Genomic DNA, 12529 nt, shown 5'->3' with positions numbered 1-12529 from the left:
GCTGTAGCAGATGCTTGCCATAGGTTTGCCTCATACTTGGCACAGTATCCTTTGGCATGGCATACGGATGCTCCCATCAAACAGTGACTGCATTGTCTCTGAGGGCCTGAGAGACTTGGCTTGAGGCAGGGTGCCTAAGTGGCTGAGAAAACTCAGCCTTTTCTCAGAGATCAGACCAAGAGGGAGAAATGGCAATAGAAAGGAGTTCTTGTAGATGAGGCAAACACGCCACAGAAGGGGAAGTCAGGAGCTTGGAGGGAAAGTAACTGTCGTCCACCACCATGAGGGCCTCAGGAGGGAAGCTGTCAGTACAATAGAAGGGCAGGTGCCAACCCCACATTAGTTCTTGCCTTTTCCATGAGGATCAAGCCAAAGTCCTTTTTCTCCCTAAGGCTGTCACCCATGCAGCTGGACTTACTTTACCTTAGCACTCTACACTCCCTTCTTCTCTGCTTACCTAAAGCATGCCCACTGCTGTAACAGCTCCCATTTATAGAGAATTGGCATTGCTGCACATTTGCAAGGAAGAGTGACATGACTTAAATGGTATTCAGGATTGTGCTGTGCATTGGAAAGCTGAAACTGTGTCTCCCTGCATGGGGAGCTCTTCTTCTCTAAGCAGTAGGGAGGCAGGCAGCATGGGATCTCAGAAGCTAAGTGTTCAAGACAATATCCAAGAACTGTTTCCTAAAGGAAGCAATTCAGAAGAGTGCATGGACAGAAGAGGAGAGAGAGGGGAAAACCACCTTTGTTCACTTATCCCCTTTTCACAGCTGAACAGTCCCTAGCCTCTGGTTTGCAGGTGGCATGCGGCCCATGAGATCTTTAGTATTGCTTCTAGCCACAGCCAGATAATAAAACTAAGGATAGTAGGAGAGGTGAGTCTGGGGCATTATATGCTGCATATTGCTGCCTTCAGTCTGGCAAAGGTGTTCAGTTTGGTATCTGCCCTCAGCCCGTGGAGCTCTTTTACTCAGGTGTACTCTCTTCTGAGATATGGTTTCGCAGTGACTTTCTGCCACCAGCATGTGGTCCTGGGGGTGGGGTGTTACTGCCATCAACTGGAGCCTACAAGGCCATAAGGTTTGGTCCATAGGTGTAGTGTTCATATAACAGCTGGAGTGAGCTGGGTGTTGAAATGTCTCACTGCTTTGGGCTGGTGGCTCAGCCCATGGCTGAAGGGAGAGGTTGCAGGGCTGGACTGGAAGAGCATGAATGAAGCCTTGACTGTGGCAGAGGAGTCCCCTGCCTGATGCATGAGGCTTGCCGGGCCTCTGTGTGCCGTGTGTGAGGCAGTCCTGGAGGCCTCTGGGGTGCCGGGAGGGAGGAGTGGTCAGTGCCCAGGTGGAGTTGGCTCCGATCCTAGAGCTGTGTGAGGGGGTTAGCAGCTCAGCCTTTCCAGAGCTTTGGAGAGAGGCAAGGTCTCGCCTGGGCTCCATCTGGCAATAAAACTTTGGGGATCAGAGCTGGCTCAACTTGCACTGGCTCAGATCCCAGGCAGAGCAAACTTGCGCCTGCCTTCCAACATCCTGGTGGTGTGTGACGTTCTTGAACTCCTGTATTTATACCAGTCCAAATCCGAGAACATGCTGGGCTTTATGTCCTAGCAGTAGCCCTCGGTGGGGAAACTGCTCCTTTTGACAATTATAGCTTGTTCCTCACTAGGACGGGTTGTATTGCTGTCTCTGCAGTGCTTGAGGTAAAGTGGGAAGACCTTCTGCAGAGACATCTGGGAGAAGCCTTGGCATTGGAGATGCTACCAGTGTCATGCACCTCTGTGATCCAAACCAAACACCGGATGGGGAACCAACCTGCTGCATGGGTGTCTGAGGTTCATGTCTTGGCCCTGCATGGACATGACAGCTGCAGGACCTGGGCACAGCAAAGTGACTCTTATTCAGCGCTGGAGGGAAACAAAACAGGAAGTGAATGAAGCCTTGGTTCTGCAAATAAGCCTGAGAACAAAAGCAACCTCCCCAGTGACTGTCAGCTGTGTACACAGCTAATTATAGGGGCCACTCTTCAGGAGCTTCATCTATGTACACTGGGGAGTTTAATTCCCTCTGCACCTTCCAGAGCTCTGCACCTAACAATTCTGGGAGCCGCAGGGCAACCACAGGAAGAGCATCTTCCTCCTCCACCTGCTCTGCATTACTCTCTGTCACTTGCACAGTAGAGACATCCCCAGCACACTGCCAAAGGTGTGGTGCTGGGGGCCTGCTTCAATCCCCGAGCTCAAATGCTTCCGAAATGCAGCCTCAGCAGCAGCCTTAGCCTCTGCAATGCTGTGCCTGAGATAGAAACCAGAGACGGAATCACGCTTCAGGGACCTGCACACCTCTTTGGGGGCGAGTTCTCTTTGTTGCTTTATTTTGGGTTTTGTTCCCAGCTGGGTTTTCTCTCTCTTGAGTGTGTGTTGTATTTGGCCTGGATGTTCGGAACTGGCTGGGGAAGCTGTGTGGCTTTGTTTTAAGGGGAGGAAGAATGAGATGCAAATTGATGGAGAGCAGGATGTGGGGGTTCCCTTCCCACTCAGTATTGTGGGGATGCCATGGGGTGAGAGCTCCTACTTTGCAGCAGGGCCTCAATCCAAGCTACGCTATTTGGCTAGCAAGGAGGCTAAGCTGAGCTTCCTTGACAGCAAAGCTAGACTAGACTGGGGAGGGCTGCAAGAGCTGCTGTCTTTACCCCAGGGCACAGTGAACGGGGTTAACTGTGGAAGATGCAGGTTCAAATTCATTCTCTATGAGAAAGGATTTCAACCCTTCCCCTCCAGGAGCAGGATGTTATAGAGACCTAGAGGCTGAACAAGAGGACCAATATTTTTGTGTATTCTCCTCCTGAACTGTGCTATGTGGCACAAGATGTGTAAATGTTCCTCAGAGGCAAGGGTTGGGTCCCAGGAGTGCTCCCCACATACACTCCCTGGGGAAAAGCCAGCTGCTAGGTCGCACTGGCACCATTTGTCTCTCAGGCACTTCCCATTGATCCCTGCAAGTGCCCTGGGGACGCAGAGGTTTATGTTACAGCCGCCTCCTCAGTGTTTCCTACTGCTTGGTGGGGGGTTTCCCCACTCGGTGTTCAGCTTCACCCAGCCCCTCTTTCAGGTACATACACCCCTCTGTGCGCTGTAGGAATATCCAGGAGACTGACTCTAGGTCAAGGATCCCACCGGCCAGCAAGAGACCTGAAAAAGGAGTTGATGCTGGGATTTGCTGCTCTTCTGTCCTGAGGTCTACAAGGCAAGGCCCAGCTCTCTGTCATTTTTGTTCCTGTCTTTTCCAGCAGTTGGTACAGTGCCGTCTCCATATAAATTGTACTGCATGTCAGCTTGGGTAAGGATGTTTGGGGAACACAGGGGTCAACAGGACACATGCGGTGCATAAACTGTCAGGGACGCAGGCTCTGCTTGCTCCTTTCCATGAACACAGAATTTGTTTCCTCGCTTCTGTGTAGCGTAATCCCAAACCAAAGTCTAAACACTGCTGGATGTGAGGGAATTAAACCCCTCAACTAGCCCCAGTCTGTTATGGGTTGAACCAAGACTTTCAGTCCAAACATTCTGCACCTAAACTTTGCTGCTTTTGTCCCCCCGCACCCAGGGTGCTGGGCCCAGCCAAAAGTGGTTATTCAGCTGTAGGGAATTTGGCAGGGAATTTAGCGGGAGCAAGACAAGAACAGCCTTTGGATGCCACCTGAAGAAGAGGGGAGGGCCCTGACTTTACTGTGCAAGTACCACTGGTTTGGACTGACACTGCTTACAGAAACACCTTGAGAGGCTGAGAGGCCCCCCACCACCTCAAAGGTGAAGGTGGTCCCTCCACTTTGAAGGGCAGCAACACCTCTTAGGGCTCCTGGCTCTGACGTGTTCTGCAGGGTGGTCACAGCGGCAGAGCCAGGGCTGTGCCTCCTACCTTCTCTCTAGTGACGGTGTTAGGGGCCGGGGCCCTGCCAACTTTGAACAGGAAATTTCAAAAGCTCCTTGCTATATACCAGTCCAGCACTGAGCTGGGCCCAAGTTCCCAGGAGAAGGAGACAGTAGAAATTTAATGGAAGGTATGGCAGGAGCTCTTGTTCTCCTTAGACTAAATGGGTGAAGGGCACAGGTGGTTGACACCACTGCTTGTCCCGGAGAAAGCAGAACCAATAAGTCCGGGCAGCAATATTAGGAGCAAGCTCTCTATTCCAGGTCGACAAACCACAGGGTTTAGTCACTCTGCACCTCCACGCAGGATGGCTTCTCCTCAGCACCACTAACGACAGCCCACGGGCTGATGAAGATGTGGGGGCAGTTGACACAGGGGGGGAAATATTGCCTGATGGATGCAACTGGGGAAGTGGTTTGCATGAGGGCAAAACAGAAGGGCAGGGAAAAGCCACAGACTGGTTTAGGAGAAGGACAGGACTTGCCCCGGGGGTGATGTTGTCAGGGACAGGCAAGGGTCAGTGACAGAAAGCGATAGTGGTACCGTACGGAACTGATAATGATGGGGAGGGGAATACAGCAGTGGTATTTCTGGGTCTGTGAATCAAGTTCCTCTCTGACCCCTTTTGGCTCAGTCACTGAGGAAGCTACAGAGCAGTATTCTCAGTGGAAAAACCTGCAAAGCCACAGATGCACACTGAAGAAGAAAGTACTTGTTCTCCCCTTTGAATTTCTCCCTTCACTGCTAATGTACCTACAAAACCAGGCAGGCAGGCTAGTCCCACGAGCTGCAAAGCAGCACATTTCTCCAGATTAGAGGAAAAGCCCATAAACAGCTGTGCCTATTTGTCCACACCAGGCCCTGGGTATGGCATCAGTGCAGTGTTGCCGTCCCTACCTTGGCCGCCTCCAGTGCTGTGTCCTCCTCCCAGCTCTCAGTGGCTTGGCTGTACCATAGGTGTTGAGTGCAACTGGACACAGCACAGCTGTCCCCAAGCCTGTGATGTTATGCTGGCTGCCAGATCAAGGCTGTCTCTCCTCATGGTTTTTGCCCTGCACTGGATGGAGGTACCAGCCTGCTTGGGATACCAAGGTGAACTCTGATCCACCTTCTACTATGCCTTGCAAATGTGTGCATTCCAGCTTTTCTTCTAGCCCTGTGTTACCCATGTTATATTTCCCTCATTTTCCCAGCTCCCTCACCACCTAGTGAGTCCACACTTCATCACCTTGCTAAGGGTTTTGTGCAACCCTATGCACCCCCTGTCATGTGGTTTGTATAATGCCTGCATCACCACCATTATTTCTTACCTTTTATCTAGCAGTTGAGTTGTTTGTAGTATTTTTATCTAACTTTCTTGGACAGGACTGAGATAGGATGTCGTTACCTACATGGGTACCAGGAGATGTTAGCCATGGTGCATGCCACTTCTAATTCCTTGATCTGCAGGCAATCACAGAGATGCATCAAGTCAATTAGTCTGCTAATCAGATATCAGGGGAGCAGGATGTGATCTCCCAATTTTCCTGTTTTTTATTTTCTTGATGTTACCACTGGAATCAACAGAAGAATCATACCAAGCAAAACTCTTCATATCTGTTTTCTTACCCACTGAATAATACTATACTGTATGCCCAAAAGATTGCTTTTCTAAATACAAACAATGCTTTCAGTATGAATCTGTGCTCCTGAAAGTATTCTTTGGGATTTTGAAATTCAATGCAGGTGTTGATCATGACTCCCCATTGCAATCCAGGCTTTGTTTTCCTTGGCCAATATTTTCTGTTCTTTGGCTCAGAAACAAAAGAGGCAGACAGTAATTTACCCAAGATCATAGAGCAAGCCTGTGGGCAGAGCTGGAAAGAGAATCCAGATCTCCTGAATCCAGATCTCCTGAGCCTTGGCCACATGGCCAGACTTTCTCCTCCCCCTCCATCTCTCTGTGACTGCCAATGGCTATTTTCTTAAGTGGAAAAGGCAGTTTTTTGCCATGAATCAAAGTCTGCCTGGTTTGGTGTTTTAGTTTGCCACAGCTCAAGCTGAGCAGCTCCGGCTCACTGTTTTCTCTCTCCTCCTCTCCCTGCTCCCCTTGCCAGTGGGAACATTCCTGCAGCTTTATCCTCCTGGGTCCTGCTGGGGAACATGGTCTCTCACCACGTAGTTTTCCCAAATGCAGTTGCAGTGTTGGTTCTAGCAGTGCTCTCTTGGGTCCCTGGGCATCCTGGATTTCAGTCCTTTTCTGGTAGCAATGTTTTCAGGCTTTCTCCCCTGATGAGATTCTGGCAGTAAAGAAAATATTTTATTTGCATGTTAAGAAGGTTAAAGAAGATGCATGGCAGGTCAGAGAAACATGTGAATGAGCCATGGCTTGGTACATTTTAGCTTTTGTCAAGACAGTAGTATTGTGGAAAGGAAGGTATTCTTAAAGTGAAAGCTAAATAGATTAAGGCTACTTCTGATGCCATAACTGAGATTGTGATGATTGCATCAAAGGATCAGTCATCCTCAAATGGTTCTTTTCACAGATCTGTTCTGTCATCCAGGAGTCTGGGTGCTGCCACCTCTAATGAGTCTTCCAGCCACTTCGGTCTTCCAGTTCGCCAGCATGGAAACCATATGTCTTTGATGTGTCACCATAACACAGCCTCACTGCACAGAGATGCAGAGCACTCTGGAAAGATGCAAACCACCCAGAGAGAAGCAGGTAGGAGCGTGCTGCCCTGAGAAGCATCCCACTGGGGCTGTCCTCAGTATCCAAAACACGGCTCCCTTCTTTCTGCCTTGCTCTCTGTTTAGCAGCTTGGAGACTTTCAGGGTAGCAGCAAACTCTACACAAGCTCTTGCAGATTCTGGGACAGGCCTGGCTATACCAGCTGCCTCCTCCTCCCCACCAGCTCCCTGTCTCTCCATGAGCGAGAGGCCCTCAGCCCCTTGCTGTGACTGTATTTCTCTTCCTGTCCACCCTGTGCTCTGGAGGCAGCTCTGTCCCAAGCATAACCCTGCCGCTCCCAAAGGAAGATGCCTGCAATGTTGCATGTGCCCCAGGCACTCCCTTTTAAAAAGAACATAACTCATAAACAGAGGACAAACAGAATTCACCAGACACCGTCCATCACAGTGAAGATGAAGCAATACTTAAGCAATGCAAGGGAATGGATTAGCTGCCTTACTCGGGGAACCCTGTTCACCCAAAGGTTTCTATTCAGCCTCTGAACTCTGCGTCTGTCTCAGTGGAGTCCTTCTTGGCAGACATAGCTCTGCGATCCAGAAGGAGGAGAGAACCGTCATTCTTTTAATAATAAAGAAAACAATATTTAGGATATTCAGGACCTGAGAATCTCCTTTACCAGCATTTCACATGAAGTGAGGCTTTATTTCTGTGGCTGTTCCTATGGAAATGAAGCTGTCTGTGTGTCTGCTTGTCCCATCCCCATCTGACATCTGACATCTGACAGCAGGGCAGCAGTCTCTAAGGTATTATGTTGCTATAGGTTTTGTGAGACTAGGTGTCAGGCAAAGGAGAGAAGTCCAAAAAGCTGCATTGTTAGCTCAGTTATGTTATGAGGTGCAAAACACTCCACATGTTGGTGACTCTGTGAATGAAAGTTACAGAGAAGCAGCTCCATGGGCTCTGTCTTTGACAGAGCTGCTTATTTCAGAAGGGGAAACTGAGGCACCCTGGAGCAAGGGGCAGTGCCAGAGGAGAATATCTGAGGTTGATCTAAGGGACTGACCCTTACACATCACTCCTCAGTGGTGTGTTACCAGGGGCACTGTGTTCCTGGTCATCACATCCTTCCACATCCCCACTGGGGACCTCAACTTAGACCTTCCCTGAGCAAGCTCTGGAGCAGCGCCAGAGCTGCCTGGTGCCTTGCAAGGTGCTGATTTTCTCTGACTCACCCCTGTTCCCCCCTCCTTGAAAACCCAGGGGGGAGAGTTTACTTTGCTTTGGGCTGAACCTCTGTCCTTGGGCCGGGAATCCATCAGGAGCGCAAACCCAAAGCCCCTGAAGTGGTTGGCTTCTATTTCTAGCTGTGACTATCAGCCAAAGACTCGTCGGTGGTTTGTTTGAGTTTAATATATTAAATCTGTCTCTGCGAATTTCTCCGTGACAGACAGACATGTTTTGTACGGGAGGTGTGCGTGGGCAGGGGCTCCATTTCCAGACAAGCACTCTCTCCCCTACTTCTCCCTCCCCACCCCACAACCTATTTTGCAAATTTCCAAAGAGCCTCATTTCCTGGGTCATTGACAAAAGTGGCAAATGTTCCCACTAAGGGCAAGGAGCAGGGGGCTGGGGGAAATGTCAAGGTCGTCTACCTCAAAATGCTCAGAAGCGCAGAGTGGAGACGCCAGAGTCCTGAGACAGGCCCCAGAGTATTAAATCCTCAATTTGCTGGCTTGTTTGTTATGTAGCTCCTATTGGCAACTGCTTTGCTCTGCCACATGGGTTTGGTTGCAGAGGCTGCCCCTGCCCTTCTCAAGGGCAGCCAGGGAGCCAGGGCCCCTCTCTGTGGGGCTCCCCCAGCCTCTGTGGTCCTGCAGGCTCTGCCCCAGGGCCGTGTGGGGCCTTGTTTCATATTTCCTGTAAAAACAAGCTCTCTGCCACTCCTCCTTCATCCCCCTGGCATTTCGCTGGGGAATGGGGCCCCACTGCTGTGTGCAGCCCTCAGGGTCCTGCTCACCACTCCCAGGGGAGGAGGGTGTTTTCCTTCTCGGGCTCTGAAGAGTTCCCAAGTGAAAGGGCAGCTCACCATCGACTGCACAGCTGAACATCAGTTATCAGTGACAGTGGCGAAACATCATGTTTGAGGCACTGTGATAAGAAATGGGATCTTTCCCTGGGAGAAGCCTATGGAGTAGAGTAGCTGCATTTTTCATCGGATACCTTTGAGACCTCAATATGGGGATTTGGATCTAGCTAGTTAACTGGAATCAATGCCTTTTTTGCTACCTGTCTGAGCCCACAAGTGTATTTATGTACTTCATTCCTATTTAGCCATTTAATTTTCCAACAAAGTCAAAGACTGCTGAAATCAAAGGGAATTCAGACACCATGTGAGTTAGTTTATTCTGGTCACCCCAACCTGGTCCAGAAAGTCCCTGTGCCTTTTTGCCTCCTCTCCTGAGCCTGTTAATCCCTGCTGTGATTGCTGGGTGCCTGCTCGGGTGGTGGGGCTTCCTGTTGCAGCAGGAGCAGCTGCAGCTTAGCAGAGCAGAAGAAAACCCTGCCTCAGGCCTGAAGGCTTTTCAGGGAGCACACACAACTCAGGAGACTCCAGGAATGAAGGACAGCAACCAGCGGGCAAGCGGGAATGGGTAGGAAACAGCATTGGTAGCAAGCCAGCAGGAGCGTGTTTCTCAGGAGCAGCTTAAGGTTGGCTTCATGCCCTGGTGCTGAATGTGGCATGGAGGAGACAGAAACCCGATCAAAGCAATCATTGGGGCTTGTTTTCAGGCAGGAGAGAAGGAGCTGAAGTCAAGCTCTTAACTCTTTCTCTAGCCCTACAGATCTCGCTCTTTCCTCTGTGGCTGCAGAGCTCGTTGTAACATCCCCACTGCTGTTTTACTGCTGATGCCCCTCTCTGGAAGGGCAAACCCACTGTGGAAAATTAATTTCTCCTGGTTTTACTATCTCATAGTCTCCCTTGCAAAGAACAGGTCTACAGGGTAATGACAGCATATTTCTATTTAGCAGCCAGATGTCTCCAATAGTTGATGGAGGAGCTGCAGGGACAGCAACAGATCAGCACCAAAATGGTAGTGCAGAGGAGGCCGGAAAGATCAGATAACGCAGAAGAGCTCTCAGGGCTGAAAAAGAGGGTGACCTTGACCTTCATGCCTTTGGGATGCCTGTGTATCATCTGTCCTCACTAAGCCTGGAGGCTAAGGGAGGCCAGGCAGAGACATGGGGTTGTTCATGACAGAGCCTGTGGCTCGGGACTGTGCTCCTGCTGGGCAGGCCTTGTCCCCCACAGCAGGGCAACACGGGCACGTAGCCACATGTCTTGCCCCTCTGGGGCTTGTAGAGGAATCAGCACAAATGGAACCTCAGCCCTAAGGAGGTCCTGGGGGCATTGTCACAGGGTGACTATTACTACTGCAGTTATTACTGGATTTATCTGTTCATTTCTGGTGTACACTAAGGTGTCATAATAGTCAAGGGTCTTTTTAAAAGCTAGTGAATATATTTTATTTATTGGGTGTTTCTAGTGAATTCAATATTGATATGACATCAAGGAAGACAGGTATCTACCTCAGGGAGTTGAAGTAACAGGCAGACAGTGGGTCAAGTACTATGGGGGGAAGGCTCATTCTACAGATGTATACAGATGTTTGGTAAATAGTATGTACAAAACAGAGATTCTCACGCATTGTCTGCTTTAGGGAAATGTACTTTATTAAATAATTTGCTCATTAGTCTTAGGGTTAACCAGCCAGCAGGGTTGTAAATGCAGTTCTTGCTTGTATACCCGATACGTGACTTGTGCAGCATATTTTGCTAGCAAACTTACAGCACAATTTTCCAGTGCAGGTATGGCTGTAGGTGGGAGACTGTGAGAAGAAAAATCCCAAATAATACAGCCCAAAGGAAGGCAAGAAGTGTTGTCTATGGATCCTGTTGCTGAAACAGAGTGGGAAAAAACAATAAGGCCCAGGAAGGACAAAAGAGTCTTGGTTGGCAAATGTCTTCTAATGGAAAGTCCTGTTATGGAAAAAGCTCAATGCAACCTCTAGGACTGATATATGCTAGAAATCATATGTGTGATTATATGTGATTATATGTGATTATTGGTGCCAGTACTGAGTCTTAAAATGCCATCCTGTCTGATGCATGGAGAGAAAAAAGGGCAAATAGCCTAGCCTGAGAAGTGTCAGCACAGCAGACCCCAAACAAGATGTACCAAGCCAAGTGAGGGAGGAGTTTGAATCCAAGCATGTCGCCTCATGCCTGAAGCACTGGTGCCTTTCTTTTCTTCTCCATGTGTATCTGTCTTAGGTTTATGCTCAGTGTCTGGCTGAAAGGGCCAAAAGCCAAAGTGAATGGGGTGGGTGCCCTGGTGACGAAGAATGCAGAGAAGGCAGAGTTACTGAATGCTGCCTTTGCTTCAGTCTTTACTGATCAGGCCAGCCCTCAGGAACCCCAGACCCTGGAGACAAGAGAGAAAGTCTGGAGAAAGGAAGACTTTCCCTTGGTGGAGGAGGAGTGGGTTAGAGATCATTTAAGCAAACTTGACACCCACAAATCCATGGGCCCTGATGGGATGCACCCACGAGTGCTGAGGGAGCTGGCGGATGTCATTGCTAAGCCACTCTCCATCATCTTTGAAAGGTCGTGGAGAACAGGGGAGGTGCCTGAGGACTGGAAGAAAGCCAACGTCACCCCAGTCTTCAAAAAGGGCAAGAAGGAGGACCCGGGAAACTACAGGCCAGTCAGCCTCACCTCCATCCCTGGAAAGGTGATGGAGCAGCTCATCCTGGAGGCTATCTCCAAGCATGTGGAGGAAAAGAAGGTGATCAGGAGTAGTCAGCATGGCTTCACCAAGGGGAAATCATGCCTAACCAATCTGATAGCCTTCTATGATGGAATGACTGGCTGGGTAGATGAGGGGAGAGCAGTGGATGTTGTCTACCTAGACTTCAGCAAGGCTTTTGACACTGTCTCCCATAACATCCTCATAGACAAGCTCAGGAAGTGTGGGTTAGATGAGTGGACAGTGAGGTGGCTTGAGGACTGGCTGAATGGCAGAGCTCAGAGAGTTGTGATCAGCGGCACAGAGTCTAGTTGGAGGCCTGTAGCTAGTGGTGTCCCCCAGGGGTCAGTACTGGGTCCAGTCTTGTTCAACTTCTTCATCAATGACCTGGATGAAGGGACAGAGTGCACCCTCAGCAAGTTTGCTGACGATCCAAAACTGGGAGGAGTGGCCGATACACCAGAGGGCTGTGCTGCCATTCAGAGAGACCTGGACAGGCTGGAGAGGTGGGCGGAGAGGAACCTCCTGAAGTTCAACAAAGGCAAGTGCAGGGTCCTGCACCTGCAGAGGAATAACTCCCTGCACCAGTACAGGTTGGGGGTTGAGCTGCTGGAAAGCAGCTGTGCGGAGAAGGACCTGGGAGTGCTGGTGGACACCGAGTTAAGCATGAGGCAGCAATGTGCCCTTGCGGCCAAGAAGGCCAATGGTATCCTGGGGTGCATCAGGAAGAGTGTTGCCAGCAGGTCGAGGGAGGTGATTCTCCCCCTCTGCTCAGTCCTGGTGAGGCCACACCTGGAGTACTGCGTCCAGTTGTGGGCTCCCCAGTACAAGAGGGATGTGGCACTACTGGAGCAAGTCCAGTGAAGGGCTGCAAAGATGATTAGGGGACTGGAGCATCTCTCATATGAGGAAAGACTGAGAGAGCTGGGCCTGTTTAGCTTGGAGAAGAGAAGGCTGAGAGGAGATCTTATCAACGTGTACAAGTATCTGAAGGGAGGGTCTCGAGAGGATGGGACCAGACTCTTTTCAGTGGTGCCGAGCGACAGGATGCGAGGCAACGGGCACAAACTGAAACACAGACGCTTCCATCTGAACATGAGGAAAAACTTTTTCACTGTGAGGGTG

Source organism: Apteryx mantelli, chromosome 1 (genome assembly GCF_036417845.1).
Source record: "Apteryx mantelli isolate bAptMan1 chromosome 1, bAptMan1.hap1, whole genome shotgun sequence".
Taxonomy (NCBI): domain Eukaryota; kingdom Metazoa; phylum Chordata; class Aves; order Apterygiformes; family Apterygidae; genus Apteryx; species Apteryx mantelli.
Note: the sequence above shows the minus strand (reverse complement) of the source record.